General features: G+C 51.9%; 1 long non-coding RNA gene across 1 annotated transcript; it reads right to left on the reverse strand.

Annotated features, from left to right (window-relative positions):
- Window positions 1-1,792: 1,792 nt before the first annotated feature.
- On the reverse strand, window positions 1,793-11,494 carry LOC310880166. The gene is made up of 4 exons (XR_014571491.1): window positions 11,226-11,494; window positions 5,046-5,126; window positions 4,107-4,181; window positions 1,793-2,103 (listed from the first exon to the last, which is right to left on the reverse strand). It is a non-coding gene; the product is annotated as an uncharacterized lncRNA (long non-coding RNA).
- Window positions 11,495-17,107: the final 5,613 nt, after the last annotated feature.

Genomic DNA, 17,107 nt, shown 5'->3' on the forward strand with positions numbered 1-17,107 from the left:
GTAGGGGAGTGTGTCCCCTGCACAGGGTTGAGTAAAGAAGCGCCTCACCATCCACAAATAGCTGTCAGCATTTAAAGCAAGGGTAGGAAATCAGACGAGCCCTGGAAAACTGCATTCCCTCCTGTCCCCACGCTGTGCCTTGCCACCCTGCCCGTTCTCGTGATGCTTATTTTCATTTATACAAAACATGTTAGCAAGGCTGATGAGAATTCTGCACGACTTCTGTTCTGGAGAGGAAAATCCTCTGTCGTTGTCTAATCTCATTTCTACACCTGCCAATTTTCCTCACCCCCTTCCTGTCCTCCTTGCTCTCTTCAGAGCACTAATTAATACGCAACTGCTTTGGCCACGCCATGTCCACCGAAAATGTGCATTGAATTAAATGTTGTGCTTTCGTGCTATCTAACTCATTGTCTCTGGTAATCATATCCTTAATTAGTAGAGTTATTAGCTGTTTCTGAATGTGGGACTCCCAGTTGTTGGATCTTTTTTTTAAACTACAAGATAGCAATATTTAAATGTGATCGTGTCTTTAATTGCATAGAAATAAACCCCCATGATCCCAAACCCTTAATCTGCCTATTTTAGGATTTCTTATGGCTGCTTATCCTGATAGTAGAGCATCTTCCATGTGGAATCAGCCTTTTAAGGCATATCAAATTAGGTTCCAGATTACAGTCATTTAAAAATTAAAAAAAAAAATATAGGCCAAAGAGCATAGAAAAATGTTTGACTTACCCAAAGGTATTCAGTAGTTGCTTTGTAAGAAAAAAAAAATCCCCCAGGAGCTCTGACTCCCATTTCCTATGGTGAGCAGTTAGCTACACTGATACAATTAAAGCCAAAATATTTGTGGTATTGAAGGATTGTTTGACAAAGATTTTATTGTTGTTGTTAGGAAACAATCCTCTGGTAAGATGCTTTGAGGGGAATATTTTCCAGAAATGATTTCCCACCCCTATTATCTGGGCTGTTAGAAGCTCTAGTGAGTATTCAGGGTAATGCTCCTAATGGAGTAGTAGAGGTTTTTAAATCTCTCATACACAGATCTCACCGTTATTTTTTTGTTCAGGAAGAAAAAAGGAAAGGTCAAAATTAAACCACATGCCTCCTGCAATAGGCATTCACCCCCCTGCCAAAATCCCTTCCTGTGTGACTCCTGTGCAGGTTTAAAGACAACAGCTTTTCAGATATCTCTGTGGGGGAGAGGGGCTGTGTGCATAAGAACTCAAAAACACTTTAATTATTAATAAATATTTACACGAGAACAGTTTCCCTTTAGGGGAAACATGAGTTACTCATGCAATTACTCAGGTTATATTGACTCAACACTGTCAAAAAAAAAAAGGGACCTAATCACTTTAATACAGGGGGCATAAACATCTATTTATTTAGTGGGGTTTGTGTGCAAGGTAACCATAAAGTGCCCTGTGGATTTGGGAAGAAAACTCACCCTTGCACATGGGAGATGGTGGGGTTTGACTCAGCAGACGTGCACGGGACAGGCTCGCGGGGCTACCTCTCCCTCTGTGCGGGCACCCCGTGGGTACCGCAGGTGCTTGGGGCTGGGCTGCACAGGAGGGCAGAGGCGTGCGGGGCTGCGTGGAGCAGCCACGGTCCTGCTGTGGGTACAAGCCGCGGACCGCACGCCCCCACGGGGTGGGCTCCTCACGTCCTGGCAGAGGAAAGGCAACGCTCGGCCTCGGTCACACAGGAGCTGCCGCTGGGCAGTCGCCCGCCCGCACCAGGTCACATCGGAATATACCGCTGCTCCGGGCCAGACAGCCAGGTCTCATTTTTGTCTATCTCCTTCACACCTTGCCTCTAAGTGGGATCTTTGGTTCATTTTCTATAAGATTGCAGGGCAGGCTAGTGGGAGACCATAGGGTAGATTCACATTCACCAGCACTTGTTTTGAATCCATTTGGCCGCTTTCTTTCCCTCTCAAATACATAACGATGCAAAATGGCCGATGGATAGCTGTACCGGACCAGAGCAGGGGTCCAGCTCACGCACTGTCCTCATCCTGAGAGAGGCTGCTGGTGGCTCTCTGAGGAAAGGGTTCCAGAGGCAGGACGGAGGATGCCAGGAGGTCTGCAGGTGCTGAGGAAGTGCAAGGGGAACTAAGGGTGAGCAGAGATGCGCTCAGACACAGAGAAATCATTACCTGCACAAGAACTGCTCCTGATCACCACACTTATCTGATGCTGTCCAGTCCTGCCTGCCACCCTGCTTTGTCCAGTTAGTTGTTAGTGCCTAGTGTCATCAGGCTGGATGCATCAGCAAAGTGCTCAAAAACGCACTTCAGGGCACTCAGAAATAACAGAGGGCTTGGAAATAGACTGATTAGCAATTCTCAGTATATTTTTGGATGAGCGTGGACTGAGTCCCTATTTTATTGTTACTAATCTGTATTGTGAGCACAGCTCGTGTAGAAGGAGGCCAGACTGTCATTGCTGTTATTACTAATGATTTAGCACACTGGGATTCTGCTAGGTGCTTAGCAGAAAGATTAAGGCAAGGTCCCTTCCCAAACGTCCTTTAATCTAAGCATGAGCTGTGGTGTGGGCTCAGGCTTCACTGCAAATGGCTGTTGCAGGAATTGCACTGGCAGGCTCCACTGCCACCGTGTTGCTGGCCTCCAGCCCTGGTCTGAGCAAGGGTGAGAAGGATTTATGGGGACATGTGGCGCTTTCTGAGAAGAATCATGCTTTTTTCCCCCTCAAATCTCTTTGTTTTCGAAGATGAACCTTTCCCAGCGTAATATAGAGCAGAGTGTGTAATGCAGTCATAACCTTGTCTGCAGCGTGCAGCCGGCTGACGTGCTCACCGTGAGGGATTCGCCTCCAGAGAGGAGCTGTGCAGACAGAGGTTGCGAGCATGAAAAGGTCTCCTTCTGGGTTAATGATGGATTCAGTGCTGGTGAAAGTTCGCACACACACAATAATGGCAGGATTTTCCAGACAAGGAGGTTTATCACCAGGCAATGAAAAATGTATGTTTTGTAGGCTGTGCTGGGATTTGACACCAGTGTTGAGGTGGAAAAGAGTTTTGGTTTTACAGGCTGGGCCCTCAGCTGGGAAGCAGCAGCAGCAGGCTCCCCACCTGCCCACAGGTCCGCTTTGTGACCTGCTGCTTTTTGGTTTTCTCTCTAGAGGTTAAGAAAGTGCTCAGCGCTCACTGCCCCCCAGAGCCCATCGGGGCTGGAAGCACAGCCAGTAAGCTCAAACATGTCTCCAGCTCTGCTCTGCAAGAAACTGAGCGTGTACCGGGGCCAGCGGCAGTGCAGGGGGGGCAGGGAGCAGCCCCCGGTGCTGCTTGGGCAGCGGCGTGCCCGGGGCGGGGGGCCCAGCCCGCTCAAGGACCGGTGCTGCTGCCGGAGCCACAGCAGCGCCCGACGCAGGGACGGCCGCGTCCCGTCCATGTCAGGCCCCAGCTCTGGTCCCGCTACTTCTGACTGAATTCCAGCACCGTGGGATGCAGCATTTGGCTCCCAGCAAAGGAAGCGAACGCAACATAAAGCAGAGCATCCCCTCGTGGGATTCGCAGCGGGGGCCGGGCTGATTGTTCAAAACAAAGCATGGCCGCCTTGGAAGCGAGCCTGATTCTTACCCCAGGATTCGCACACGAAGCCCCTAGCTGACCCGAGCGGCAAGGCCCTGCAACGGCAGCCAGCGGGGCTGATCCCACCAGCTTTGTTCAGTGTCCCCCGCCAAAGCCCGGAGGAAGTTTTTCCTTATGAAGTCAGGCAGGATCGTGCCACACTCTTTGCAATATGCTAACTTTCCAGTGAGCAGTTGCTCAATACGTGCTTAAGTAGACAGGCCACTACTACCCGTTAACCAAAACAAATGGGAAAGGAGGAAAGCTTACAGCACAACAATTGCTTTCAATTAGAGGAAATATCTATTGCCAAAATATGTCAGCGGGATTTGACAGACTACATTTTTAACTGTGTACTACTGAAGGGCCGGCTGCACTAAAATGCAGCTTAAACTAAACAAGGATTTAAACCCTTCCCTTCTTTCTCACAGAATAATCACCAGGCTGTAAATATATTATTACGGTCCACACCACCCTTGTTAATTCAGAGCGATTTGACTTACCTCAGTAGTTTTGACACTATTCTCTCCCATGTTTGCAGGACTTGTTGAGGCTTCGGCACTGATGTTCGTTATGTGCTTTTAAGTGAAAGGGTTGAAATGTGGTTAACTTTATAATTACTGTTTGCTTTGCACACCTTAATACAAACCTAAGCATTTTGATTAAAACCTCACAAGCTGAGTCAACTCTCTATTTGGCATGCCCGGCTCTAAGCACTCTGCTGCACAGAGCAAACCCCCAAAAACAGCTCCAGGAACATCCTCAGCCTAGCAGGCCCTGCCACCGGCAAACCTGTATGCGTCCCTGGTGGCATCCCAGCCCTGCAACAGGGCCTGTGCTGGTGCCAGCCCAGCGGCCACAGCCACCACCTGCCCTGAACCCAGCCCAGCAGACACCGCTGGACCCAGGGCCCGTGCAAATTCTTGGGCTCCTGCCAAGGTCAGCTCTAGCTTCAAGTCACTTGTCAATGCGTTAGGTCTAGGTCAGGCATCCAGCCCTTGCCAAACCCAGCCCAGCACGTGGTCCCATAACTTCTGTATCCAGCTGTAACGCTGACTCACAGTCTCTGCTAGCCCAGTCCCCAGCTGGTGTTAACCCCAGCCTCCCCATCTCAGCCAGTCCCAGCCATGGCCCTTGTTAAGATAGCCCTTGACAGCATCATCTCAAGGGCTTATCCTGGCAGTAATTATCATTCATAGCAATAAACTGAGCGTATCAGCATCTCTAACCCTAACCCTGCCAGGGGGCCTCACGGCGTTACAGTCCCATCCTCCAGCACCCTGACCTCTACCCCAGCGCCATCCCACCCTGAATTCCAGCCAAGAGCCCCCCACCAGCCAACCCGCCTGCTGCCAGACCCATACCCTACCCTGCATCCCCACCTGGACACAAATTCTGCCCGGAACATGCCTGTGCCACTTCTAATAAGGGCAAGGTAGTACCTGGCTGTTACAAGAAGGTCCTCCTCAACCTCGTTGTTCTCCGCATGGGACGATCAGGTCCTGCAGTTCTTGCACTGTGCCCTGGCATTTGAATAGAGATACAGGGTCAGCCTCTTGCAGTATCTTACCAGTAATTAGTAGGTGTCAGTTACAAACATACTCATCCACTACTTTTTACTAGGGAACCTAAAATACTTTCATACCTATATCTTACAATGGCCTGCTATCTGCGATTTCTAGATAAATCTTTGATGTGCGGAGTCCAACAGCATATGTTTTACATTGCCTCTAATAGCTGTCTTTCAGTATAATGTCGCTTGTGGGGTGTCGTCTGGTATTGTATATTTTTGGACATATTGTAAACAGTGTGATTTCGTTCTTGACATTTCCTTAGTGACCTCAACAGTCTTAGAGGTTTACACATTTCTTATGTGCAGTCAACACATCCATTAATCTTAAAGATAAGCCAAAATTTAAGTCTCTCACACACATGTATATACACATATATACCTAAAAAAAACACGTAAGCACATACACATTTAAAATGTCAGCAAGTCCTATGTTGGATTGGTTGTAGCATTTTAGATTTTGTAGCGGAAGAGCACTAGCAAGGAGAGCTAGCAGACAGGTTAGGCTGCAAATAGGCTATGTAGAATAAGCATGCCTGCATGCATGTGAGTGTATTTGCGCCTGAACTCACCACAAAATCAATATTGTAAAAAAAACCAAAGTTTAAAAACTGCATACTAATGGAAACATTCATGTGACTCTTTAAACTAGTGAAAAGAGCTTTTTCTTTGGATTATGTGGATAGCCTGGTAGAATGACACCCATTGCTCTACACTCACAAGCAGTTGTGACCCTGAAACTGAGCAGCAAGAGTGGTAAAGCAAAAAGAAGGGGCAACCTGCTGGTACAGCTGGGGAAAGTGAAAAAGAAGAGACAAACAAACAGCCTAAATAATTAAAATGACCTTTCAAAACTCACTGTTTTAAAACATAAACACCATAAAGACTGGGGTACTTCTGACCCCTGACTATCAGCCGTTCCATCTTCCTAAGCAGTGGTCTTTTTGCTATTTTCACATCCACATCTCATTGTACATAGGCATACAATGTATTTCAGGGGTTGTGGATGTCACAGGAGAACTCCCCCTTCTAGGGGGGTCTTCTACCCCTAGCAGGACAGAACGAGTCATACAAACAACGTCGCCCTACCCAAGCTTAACACAAGTGACGTGTTATAACAGAGAGCAGAGCAACCGCTTCATTGAACTGGGGCCACCCTGTCCCTGGAAAGGCTAGGAAAATGGCACCAGCCCTGTGCTTCACGGTGTTCATCTGGAGACAGCAAAAAGAAGCTTTAATACTAACGAGGGCTAACAAGCTGCAGGTGCTGGCTCAGTGCTGAAGGTGGCAGTCTGGGGGTGGGTGGCAGTAGGGTTTCTTCTCCAGGATTGGCACAAACCCGTTTTACTGATGTTGTCAGGCCAGGTTCGGGCTCTGGCAGCTTCTGGGTCCTCCTGGAGCCAAAGCCACGGACCCGCAGCTCCTGCCGCCTGCCTTGCGGCACCGACCCGAGGCAGGACCCCAGCCCTGAGCCTCAGCCGGCAGGGGAGGTGACCCCGGGTCTGCCGGGGTTATGGCAGGAAAACGTGTTTTGCTAGATGACTCAGGGGACCTATCACAAAATACTGGGCTTTTCCCCTCCCTGTCTGTCAGGCTCCTTCAGGCCAGGCAGCTACAAACCCCAAATTTTCTCCTACCCCAAGAGCTGCTGGTGTGCGAGAATTAGCCGATGGATTTGGGCCAGTTCCCAGAGGAGCGACATGAGCAGCACTAAACCCACTACAGCTGGCACACATTAGGCTCTTGCCTGCAGCCCATGCAGAGGTGCCCAGGACAGAGCAAGCCACCGAGGTTTCCGTAACCTGGAATCTGACCTCGTAATCTCCTTATCTCCCTCCCGGTGCTTTCTGTCCTCTCACACAGAGAACAGCTTGTCATACAGGGGCAGATTCTTTTAACCTCCTTAATGGTACTCTTCACCTTCAGGGTCCTCTCATGCACAGGGTTTATCTTCTGATCGACATTATTCTTCTAAGTGATGTCTATTTAAACCCATGTTTAAAAAGAAAACAGCAAAACTTACTTCTGGTTTCAATCAAAGCCATCAATCAATTGCCCTGTTCATTTCAGCCTTGTTGAGCAGTGTTTAGCCTCCTCTGAGCAACGCTTACAAAAGTAGGAGTCTGGGGACCAGTCCCTGAGCTCCTGCGCACGCTGAGGTTTCCTATCCCACAAGCAGTCCTGTTTCCATCGAGCCGTTTGCTAAGCCGTTCGATAATCACGGCTAGCAGGGACGACAGAGCACGGCCCACAGCAAACAAAAGTTTTGTTTAAGGTCATTCCTGGGACTGCAGAAAGGAAGTGCATGTTGTTCCCAGCAGATCCAGTGTTTCCAGGGCTTTCACTTAACCCATCTGTGGCACCAGTCCCTGCTCAGCAAAATTATACTGCACTCCTCTCCCTCTTGCATGAAACCTGCAGAGTAAGCGCAGCAGCAAGAGTGGCAGATCTGGCCTGCTGGCTGCTCTGATGCAGAAGGTTGAATAAATATTAGTGGTTAAACTAGTAATTAACTCGCTGGTTGAAATATCCAACAGAACCCATGTTTTTCTCCCAGTTGATGCAAATGAGAGTTGATTGTAAACAACTCATGCCTAAATTATACCTTAGAGAATCTGAGTAACACAGTTGGCCTTGCCTGAATTATTTCAGTGAAAACAAGGCAGACAAATGAGCGTAATTGCCCAACTTCTTTCATTTGCTAGCTTTTGCCTTGCTTAGAAACTCCTCCGGCTGGACATTCATGCCAGGTTTTGAATGTAAATGTACCTCTTGCCTCCAGATTGGCACTATTAGCAAACCTGTTTTTCTTTCCTTCTTTCTACACAGAAAGCTGGGGGAAGGGGAAGTCAAAAGAGACAAGAGACTGTCTGTGGCCCCTGTGCCAAAGGAACATCACACTCCAGCTCCCAGACAATCATTAAAGGAACCAGTGGCCAATACTTTTGTTCCTGTGCTAGGGTCTCATACTTAATTAGCTTCAGATCTAATAGCTCTGATCCTAAACAATAGATAGGGAAAGAGAGCAAGAGAAGCTGTATCGGTTCACTTATGCCTTTTCACTTGTTGCACAAAACTTTGCATCTGTTTTGCACGGGGACCTAATCACAACAACTGGCTAGAGCTCCTTGCTCCCAAATCAGACAAAAAAAGCCAAGGTCTGCTTGCTACAAGTGGGCCAGCTCTTCCCTCTGCTCATGTGCTCAACCTCTGTGGACTCAGACAGCAGAGGGAGGCATCCCTGGAAGCTACTGCAGCATGAACAGACTTAGGAAACACCAGGTAGCCAGGGAAGCTGTCCTGGAGCAGCCCCAGGCCTGCGTAATGCCCAGCAGAGATGCCAGACAGACTCCGGGCACGTTGCCCACTGGCCACACAGCTGGCTTCAGCTTGAGGTATGCAGCTGGGTGCCCAGGTGTGCTCTGCTGTTGTGGGGTCTGACACCCTCATCCAGAGGGACTGTGATACTCTGCAGTCATCACACGCACGGATGCTGAATTTTAGCCTCTCCTTTCATGCTGCCAACAGGTGGGCTCTGCTTGCAGCGCAGGAACAGAAATGCAAAAGCATCAAATGCCTTTACAGCAGCTTCAGCAGCTCATCATCACATATGTTGTTTACCAGGATTGCAGTACGGCTGCTGTGGGGAGCTGCTCCTTGCGAGGCCAGATTCCTAATTTTTTGGGAAGATCCGTGGAGTTGTACTGGCTGCTCAGGACAAGCAGAGGATGGTTTTCAATAGCATATTAATCAGCCCTGACACTAGCAAATGCCAAGAGAGCCACAAAACAGCCAGATCACAAGGTGGCCATACAGATCCCTGGCTCTGTACGTATCAGGAAAAAAAAGGGAACATGTTGAGAGCGTTAGAAAAAGGGGTTTGTGCACTCATTGCCTCTCTCTTAGGGAGCAAAGTCTTGTTTGCAAGCTATCTACTGATGCAAATATACTTGAGGAAAGTATTTTTGTTTTATTAGGGATAATTAAGAGCTTAAAGTTTGACACATGATCATTTATCTCTCTGATTTGGGAAAGGAAGAAGAGACTTCATTTTGAAGCAGCACACTGTAAGACCTCTTCCCCTCAAAAAAAAAATCCATGTCTCCTTATCTCTTTTTTTTCCCCCCTTTGCTGCACATTCACTGACTAATGAATTCTCACCAGCTGTAACATTCATCTTCACACTTAAGTCAACCTTGTAAAAAGTCTACTTGTCCATAGTGAGTAATTCTTTTGATGGGTGAGTAATTTGTCTCTGTGGAAGGGCTTATGTTTGGTTTATGTTTTTGCTGCTTGGGATAATGTGCAGTGGGAGTCTGGCTATTTTGCATAATTGTATACTTTAACTAAGTGCCAAGGGAACTCAGTCAGGGGTGGGTAGTTTCATTTTTGTTATTAATGACAACTGAATAAATAAATACAAAATAAAACAATCAAATTTGACTTTTTGTTGTCTTCCCTCTCTCCCCACCCCCACCCCCCAACCATCCCAGTAAAGGATGCAGTAGACAATACGACGGCTGGGAAACTTCCATGGCAATTTTTCAGGTGCTTCCTAAAATGTCTTCCATTAAGCATCCCTAGAGGTCCAGTATTTGCGTGATTATCAGAAGGAAGGCATCTGGTTGTTCTTTTGTTGTTGTTTAGTAGGATTTTTTCTTTCCTGTCTTCTTCCTTTTTCTGTTTCCTTCATCTAATGGCTTCTTAAGACTCAGCAACCCACATTTTTCTTTACAGAACACAAGAAATAACATCCCTCATTTTCACACTTCAGAGAAGAGACAAAAGAGACCTTTTGGCAAAATGTCAGGTTGTGTGACTGATAACACCCCCAATCATTTCAGACTGTGACTTGTGGCTATGTTAGACTCAGATGTGAAAACAAAACACATACATTTTATGTTGGCCACTTCACTTCATTCCATTAAATTAGGACTAGTCATTAGCTGGTGAAGATGGAGAAACATTTCCATCAAGAACCAGGGTAGGGGGATTGTGTCTGACATCCCCTCTCCTCCCTCCCCCAACCTTCCAGCATTTTCTCTCTAGAGACATTGGTGTGAAACCAGCTCACATGACAAATTAAAGTGATTCATAACCCAGCTGTAGTCTTTGTTGACAAGCCCCATCACAAAGCAATCATGCAGATTTCATGCATCCAGAGCGTGCCAGGGAAGAAGCCTGGTTAGCAGCATAGATGGTACATTCAGAAGAGGTCTGATACAACTTCACTGAATTCATCTAGGGCACGTGAAGGCCAAATGGCTGTCACTTGACAGCAGTTAATAACATCTTTAAAAGGGATATTTTCTACACTAAATTAAATTTCCAAAACATTACCATACATCTTCAACCCTATGTTTTTGTCTAGATTTTTGGCTCTATCAGTCTTTAGATGCACAAACAGGGATTATACAGATAAGCCCACAGCATGGTTCATTCTGGCAGAGGCTTATCAATCACCTTTGATTAACTTAGTGGATCCATAAACTAGACAATTCAGCAGCAATTCTCTTTTCACCACCAAGTTACAAAAAGCTTAGTGACTGTTTTTAGCACGCATCCTCTACAGGCATCACAGAGAAATGCTGCACTCAGCCCTATTTCAGTCAGCACATGCATGCACCATGTTCTGCTTTTCCCACTTTATGCCATGTCATTTTCCTCCTTCAGGAGTGCTGGACTCCACCACAGGTTGCATTCATCTACTTACAAGCTTAAAAATACTCTGCTTACAAGCTCACAAACAGAAAACCAAACAGACACACCATTCCCTGCAACGCCCAGCCACTGCAGTCACAGGCACCCACCTAAACACATCGGCCAGCCAAGGGCCATGCCAGCCGAGCTCCTGTGCAACCCATGGTGACTGGTGGCACTCCGGGAGCCCCCAGGCAGGCAGGCTGGGAGCGCTGCCCCAGCATTTACCAACCTCTGCTCCCCAGGACATGGGAGGCACACACGGCAAGCACTACTGCAATTATGATGCTCAAAGGCCCCCCCAGAAAGAGGTGGTGTCCTAGTAGCCTCTTGCATGCCTCACCTCACCCACCTGAAGCTCCACAGGATGCCCCCAGCACAGCCCTGGCCTCCACACACTGCAAGGAACCACGCACAGCTCTCAGCATGGCTGTGCTTCAGAGCTGGGTGCAAGCAACTTCTCTTGATCTTGCTGACGATGTTCCTCGGGGCTGAGAGCCCCAGCTGTTTGATTCTGGATCTGTGCACACAGCCACCAGCAATTCACTCAGCAGCTGCAGAACAGACCTGGGTGCCGCAGACACAGCCCCTCCATACTGAGCAAGGACAAGCTCCAGCAGAGCCCCCCTCCGCTGCCTTTAAGCCCTGAGCTCAAACGAGCTCCTGGCCCCTGGGGCTCCAGGTGGGGTTGATCAGGGCCGTTAGGGGCTGTTGGTGCTGGGCACCAGACCCGTGCCCAGGATGAGAGCCGAGTTCCAGCAGCTCCCTTGTCCCATCCAACGGTGCTGATGGAGCGGGGTTACCGCCCGAGAAGTGATGCAGATGAACGGACGCCTCTGCAGCCTCCAACCTGACCGGCTTGTGATGGTGCCCTGATCAATGTCTGAGCTCACACCAACACCCCCCAGCTCTGCAGTGCTGTGCTCATGCCTAAGGTCTGGGCTCATCCCCAGTGCACATTTGGAGCTGGGTGCTTGTGAGACAAGGATGCTCCAGTGCAAGGGACAGCCTGGCTGTGATCGTCCCCCCTGCCTCAGAAAGCACCAGTCTTCCCTTCTCTCCCTCTCCCCCAGAATGAGGCAAGTCCAGCTCAGCAGGGCCCAGCCCCTGGTGTTTATGCCCTGGCCAGCGCCAGCTTCGCCCCTGGCTGAGGGCTGCCGCACCCCTCCTCTGGGAGCAGCCCCACAGGTGGGAGCCAAGGCCCTGCAACGTGCTCGCTGCTGGGACGATGCACTGGGACACTGGTGCTCCTCCTCAGGCCACGAGAGGGGCTAAAAACGGGACTATCCTGTGTGGGCTGCAGCACCTGTGTTGCACTGAATGGGTAGTGGTGACTTGGTGCAGACCCTGGAGGAAGAAAGATTTTCACCACTGCCTCTGTTCCCTGCAGGACACGGCACAGAGGGAGAAAAGCAGCAGCAAAAATGCAGAGGAGGAATATGAATGATTTCAAAATAATGACCCAGGCTGATTTTGACTCCGGAGTAGATGAAGGGAACTGAGCTGGGATCCGCTCCCATCAGATGGAAGCAAATTGGACTATTTCCCGGACAGATTGGCCCCAGCTGGGAAAGATAGAAAGAGCACAAGGAAGGAAGATGGTTCAAGTAGGAGAACAGCAGCTCCAAGATACTGGCCGTTTTCAAGAAAGCCAGATTAGATATATTATCAAATCAACAGCATTAGACATAGCTGGCAGTATCGGAGGAGCCAAGAGACAGAGCTTGTCAAAGCTGATAGTAAATCAAGGTGGAAAAGCACCAGGCTTCATCTGACTTTTCCTGAGCGTGACAAGAACCGCCCCTGCCCCAGCTCGCAGGGCAGAGGGGACGCGCCCAGGGCCGGCCCTGCAGCGCCTCGGGCACCGGGCGCCGGGCACCGGGCACCGGGCACCTGCGGCCGCGCCACGGGACGGCTCCGGGCCGCGGGAGGCTCCGAGCCCCCACGTCGGGAGCCCCGCGCCCCGCACCACGGGACCCCGACCCCGTCCCCGTCCGGCCCAGCCGCCGGCCGAGGGCGCCAGGAGCCTGGTCCGCAGAGCCGCAGCCGGCAGCCCGGTGTACGCGGCTCCGGCTCCCTCTACCTGGCTGGAGGAGGGCTGCTCTTTCCAGGCTGCTTGGCAGGATGCCCTGAGGATTAATTAATGCATCCTGAGCCAGAGCTCTGAGCACGTTAGCGGCTTCACTGGTGAAAAAATAAATAAATAAATAAATAATAAATAAATAAAATCAACCCTGCCCAGATCTTCCTACTTTGAAAGGGCAGGGATGGATGACCTACATGTTGTGACAATGACCTGCATTGTCCAAAATTCTGAACGTTTCCAGATGCTCCAGACAAAAATCAAACATTCCAGGCAAGCGCACATGAGCTGAAAGCCAACAATAAAAAGGAAACAAACAAACACAGCGCTGATTCATGTGGGCTTGCTCCTAAGCAGCCGGGGGGGGCAGGGGACAGGGCTTGCAGGAGCACAGGTATATCCTGAACCTTAGCAACTGTGTGTGACCCAGGGAGTTACTCAGCATGTTCCTGCTGAAGGAGACAAACCAAAGCACGCCTGTGGCTGCTCACAGTGGAACCTCCTTCAGCACTGGCCGAAGATAGATCAGCAATGGGAAAGGAAGTGAGTCAGAGCTGGAGTGTGCTGATGGAGAAGCGAAAAGAGCACCTTTAAAAGCTGTGCTCTGGCTTTGGACCACAGAGATGGACACAAACGGCAGAAATGGGAAGTGTGGCAAGAAAAAGACTCTTGGCTCTGCTCTGCCCCTGCTCCCTGCTCAAGACCCATCCCCACAGGGTAAAACCCCTGGCTGGGGTCCAGTGCCTGATCCCAGCCTCCCAGAGCAAAACCGTGTCTGCTCAGTGGGACCTACAGTGCTGCCGTGGGCCAGGAGGGAGCCCTGGGGTTCTCCAGGAGGGGGATCACGGCTCTTGTGGTCTCTGCACTGTGCACTTGGAGGGACATGTCTGGTGTCAGTGGCAAGGAGAGTGCCAGCTAGGTCCGTGAGCTGTGATACGTCTGTCTGGCCACCCAGTGCAGCTCGGGGGGCCTCAGCAGGGTTGCCTGCTCACCAGCTTTGCACAGGCAGCCTGGAGGGACCTCGTCCTGCCTGGCCCTGGTCCTGTGGGGGGAGATGTCTCAGCAGGGGGACCAAAGTGTGAAACACACTGGTCTGGCCAGGGCACCTGCATGGTTACAGCTGTCTCTGGGGCTGTGCCACCTCTGGCTACCCCGTCTCTTGGGGCAGGGGCAGCCATTTCTGACCTGCCGTGCTCTGCCATCGCCCCACCTAAAAAAGCTGGGGCTGGCAGCTATACCATGCACACCCTCATAGGAACATCTTAAAAATAGAAGCAGTGGAGCACGTGCCAGCTTTGCCAGGTGCCACAGCCTCAGTAAATGCAGCATGGGGCTTGATCCAAGCCAGCCCGGAGGGGCATGGGCTCAACCGGGTGCCATCCCAGGGGCTGCCTGCACGCGAGGGGTCCTACAGCACCGCTGCACCAAGTCGGGCAACGCTGCTGCTCCAGCACCCAGCCACAGGCACCAGGCTTGGGGCTGGAGGCCAGCGCCAGGGCAGGTCCCTGGGTGGCCAGCACCTGCAGCAGGCAGTGGCCAGCCCAGTGTCAGCAGTGCAGGCGTCCAGGGGCAGAGGAAGCGAGCTGAACATAAATAAAAACCTTCTTCTAATTCAGATAGTAGCAATCCAGCTGTACTTCACTGCCATCAGCATTCCTGATTGGTGCTGTCTGTGTGCAAAACACGTTTAGGTTAGCCTAACAAGAGCTGTTATCGCTACCTACAAATTGTGCCTTGCCTGTGTTCCCATACCAATTGTGGAGACTGGGCAAGTTCACCTTTCCCTCTCTTTTTGGTACATTTTGTGCTTATCAGTCAGCGTGGTGGAAAGGAAAAGCCGGCTCTCCCTGTGCAGCAGGTCGCCACACCAGCTGGCCGCCCTGTGAGCACCCCCCTTGGCGGTGCCATGGGAGACCCGGCCGTGCCTGTACCCAGCCCAGTCCCGAGCCACGGGCCCAGAGGCACCGAGTCTCGGCCTTAGGCCTCTGCTCACAGGCAGGAGCTGGGTGACGGCCGTAGGGCTGGGCTGTCCCCGCAGGGCCTCACGTAGGGAGCTGGGTCACTCAGAGTGCAGATAGGACATCCCCGTTCGCTCAGTTCCTGAGTTAGTAAAATGCTGTGAGGGGCTCCACGGCAGCTCCTGTGACCTCTTGATGTGCCAGAACAAGTCAAAAGGGAGGGGAGGGCGGAGCCCCAGATTTCCAGATCTGCTTTTGCTGACAGGGAGAGCGGGCGACCTTTCCGCAGCCCCGTTACAGGTGTATCGCTGCCAGCACCCTGCCCGGGACAGCTGTATAGCCTTACAGCCCGCAGCCACGGGGCAGACCTCACTGCCGCACACCGCAGGGTCCCACCTTCGCTCTGTGCCGTGTCCGTCCCCCCCCCCCCGAATTAACGGCACTGTTAGCGCTTGGCGAGAGGCGCTGGCTGTAAGCAGAGCCTGGGGCGAGGCCCGCGGCATTTTGCTGCAAAGAGCACCTCGAGGCGGCCGCTCCCTGCCGGCCCCGCTGCCGCCGCGATCCCTCCCCCCGCGGCACCGGGAGACGGGGACTTGTCAGCGCGCCCACGGCCCCTGCGCTCTCTGTCCTGCCCCCAGAGAACCTCCACGTCTCGTGGCTTTTCTCTCTCGTTTTTATTTATTTATTTTTAATTAGGAGCGCGTCCCGCACCGCAGACGAGGTGCGTTTGTGCGCGGCCAGCGGCTGGGCCGGGGCCGAGGCAGGTCCCGCGGCCCCCGTGCGGATCCGAGGCGCGGCAGCGGCGGGAGGCGGCGCCGTTCCCGGGCCGGGCCCCGCGGCTTCCCCGCGGCCTCCCTCGGCCGCCGCCAGGGGGCGCCAGAGACCGGCGCGGGGCGGGCGCGGGGCCGGCGGCACGGAGCGGGCCGGGCGGGGCGCAGCTGCCCGGGGGGCCCGGGGCAGCCTCGGCTGGGCGGGAGCCGGCAGAGGGCCCCTGCGGGAGGGCCCCGTCGAGGCTTTTTGCTTGGGAGTTCCTCGGGTTAATGTGAATCCGATTCGCACCGCTCAAATCTTTCATTAAACGCTCGAGGTGAGGACGGTCCGTAACCCCGCCCGGGGCTTGCTCGGGCACCTCGGACCCCAGGCAAAGGTGCCCTGCATCGAGGAGAGGGCAGAGGCCGGGATTCTCCCTTGGAAAGGGCCGCGGTGTCCGTGCACGGAGCGCTGCACCTGGGCCCCGCTCCCCGTCACCGCCCTGCCTGCTGCCTGCTTATTTGCAATAAGTAAAAAGATATTTCAAAAGCACATTTTGGGAAGCAACATAACCGAAGTTCCCGGGAGGTCTGGAAGAGCACCACTATTCCCACCCTGCAGATCCACGCCACCCCACCGTGCGCGAGGCGACACGCAGAGCCCAGGGGTGCTGGCTCCTTGACGACGTTTCCGCAGAGCAGCGCCCGTGGGTGAAACGTGACATGCGCTTCCTAGGATCCCCGCCGTGCCTCGTGATCCCCCCGCACGCGAGCAGGTTGTTCAGTTCCAAAATGCCCACTTAGCTCTCAGGGTGTGCCTGAGCGCAGATAACCGTGCTTCCTGGTTCCTGGCTCCCTCCCTGAGCAAACAGAAAGCTCTCGCTCCTTCCGTTCTCACCTACAGCCCACTCACCTGGCTGCTATGGCACTTAAAGGACAAGCCTGGAGGGGAGCTGTCTTGACCCGGAGCTTGCATTCACATCCAGGAGCTGGAGAAACGCGGGTGAGGTGCAGGTGCGGCAGCAATGCCCGAACCTGCTGGCAATGGGGTGCTGAGCGAGCACATGGAGAGCTACTGCAGTGTCATGCATCGCACTCGGCTGCTTCACTGAGCTCCTACTCCCTCAGCAGGGATAGTGTTAGGCATAAGAATTCCTTCCTTAAACAATGAAATTGGAGACAGGGATGTCCTTGAAGTTGTCACTGCAGATACTGACATTTAACCCTTTAAGGGTTAAGTGCTTTACTGTGTGTAGCAAAGCAAGTTGAACATCAGCTGCACACAGGTAGCACTACAGGCAAACCTGCAATGGGGAGGGAGGCTGAAAACCACCAGAGCTTTCCGTCCTCTTCTTGCTTTGCTCCTCAGGCAGCGTTCCCTATTCTGCTTCAGCATTACCTGTTCTGCCCCTTGGCACAGGCCTGGTACAAGGTGTGAAAGGCA

Source organism: Anser anser, assembly GCF_964211835.1.
Source record: "Anser anser genome assembly, chromosome: 12".
Taxonomy (NCBI): domain Eukaryota; kingdom Metazoa; phylum Chordata; class Aves; order Anseriformes; family Anatidae; genus Anser; species Anser anser.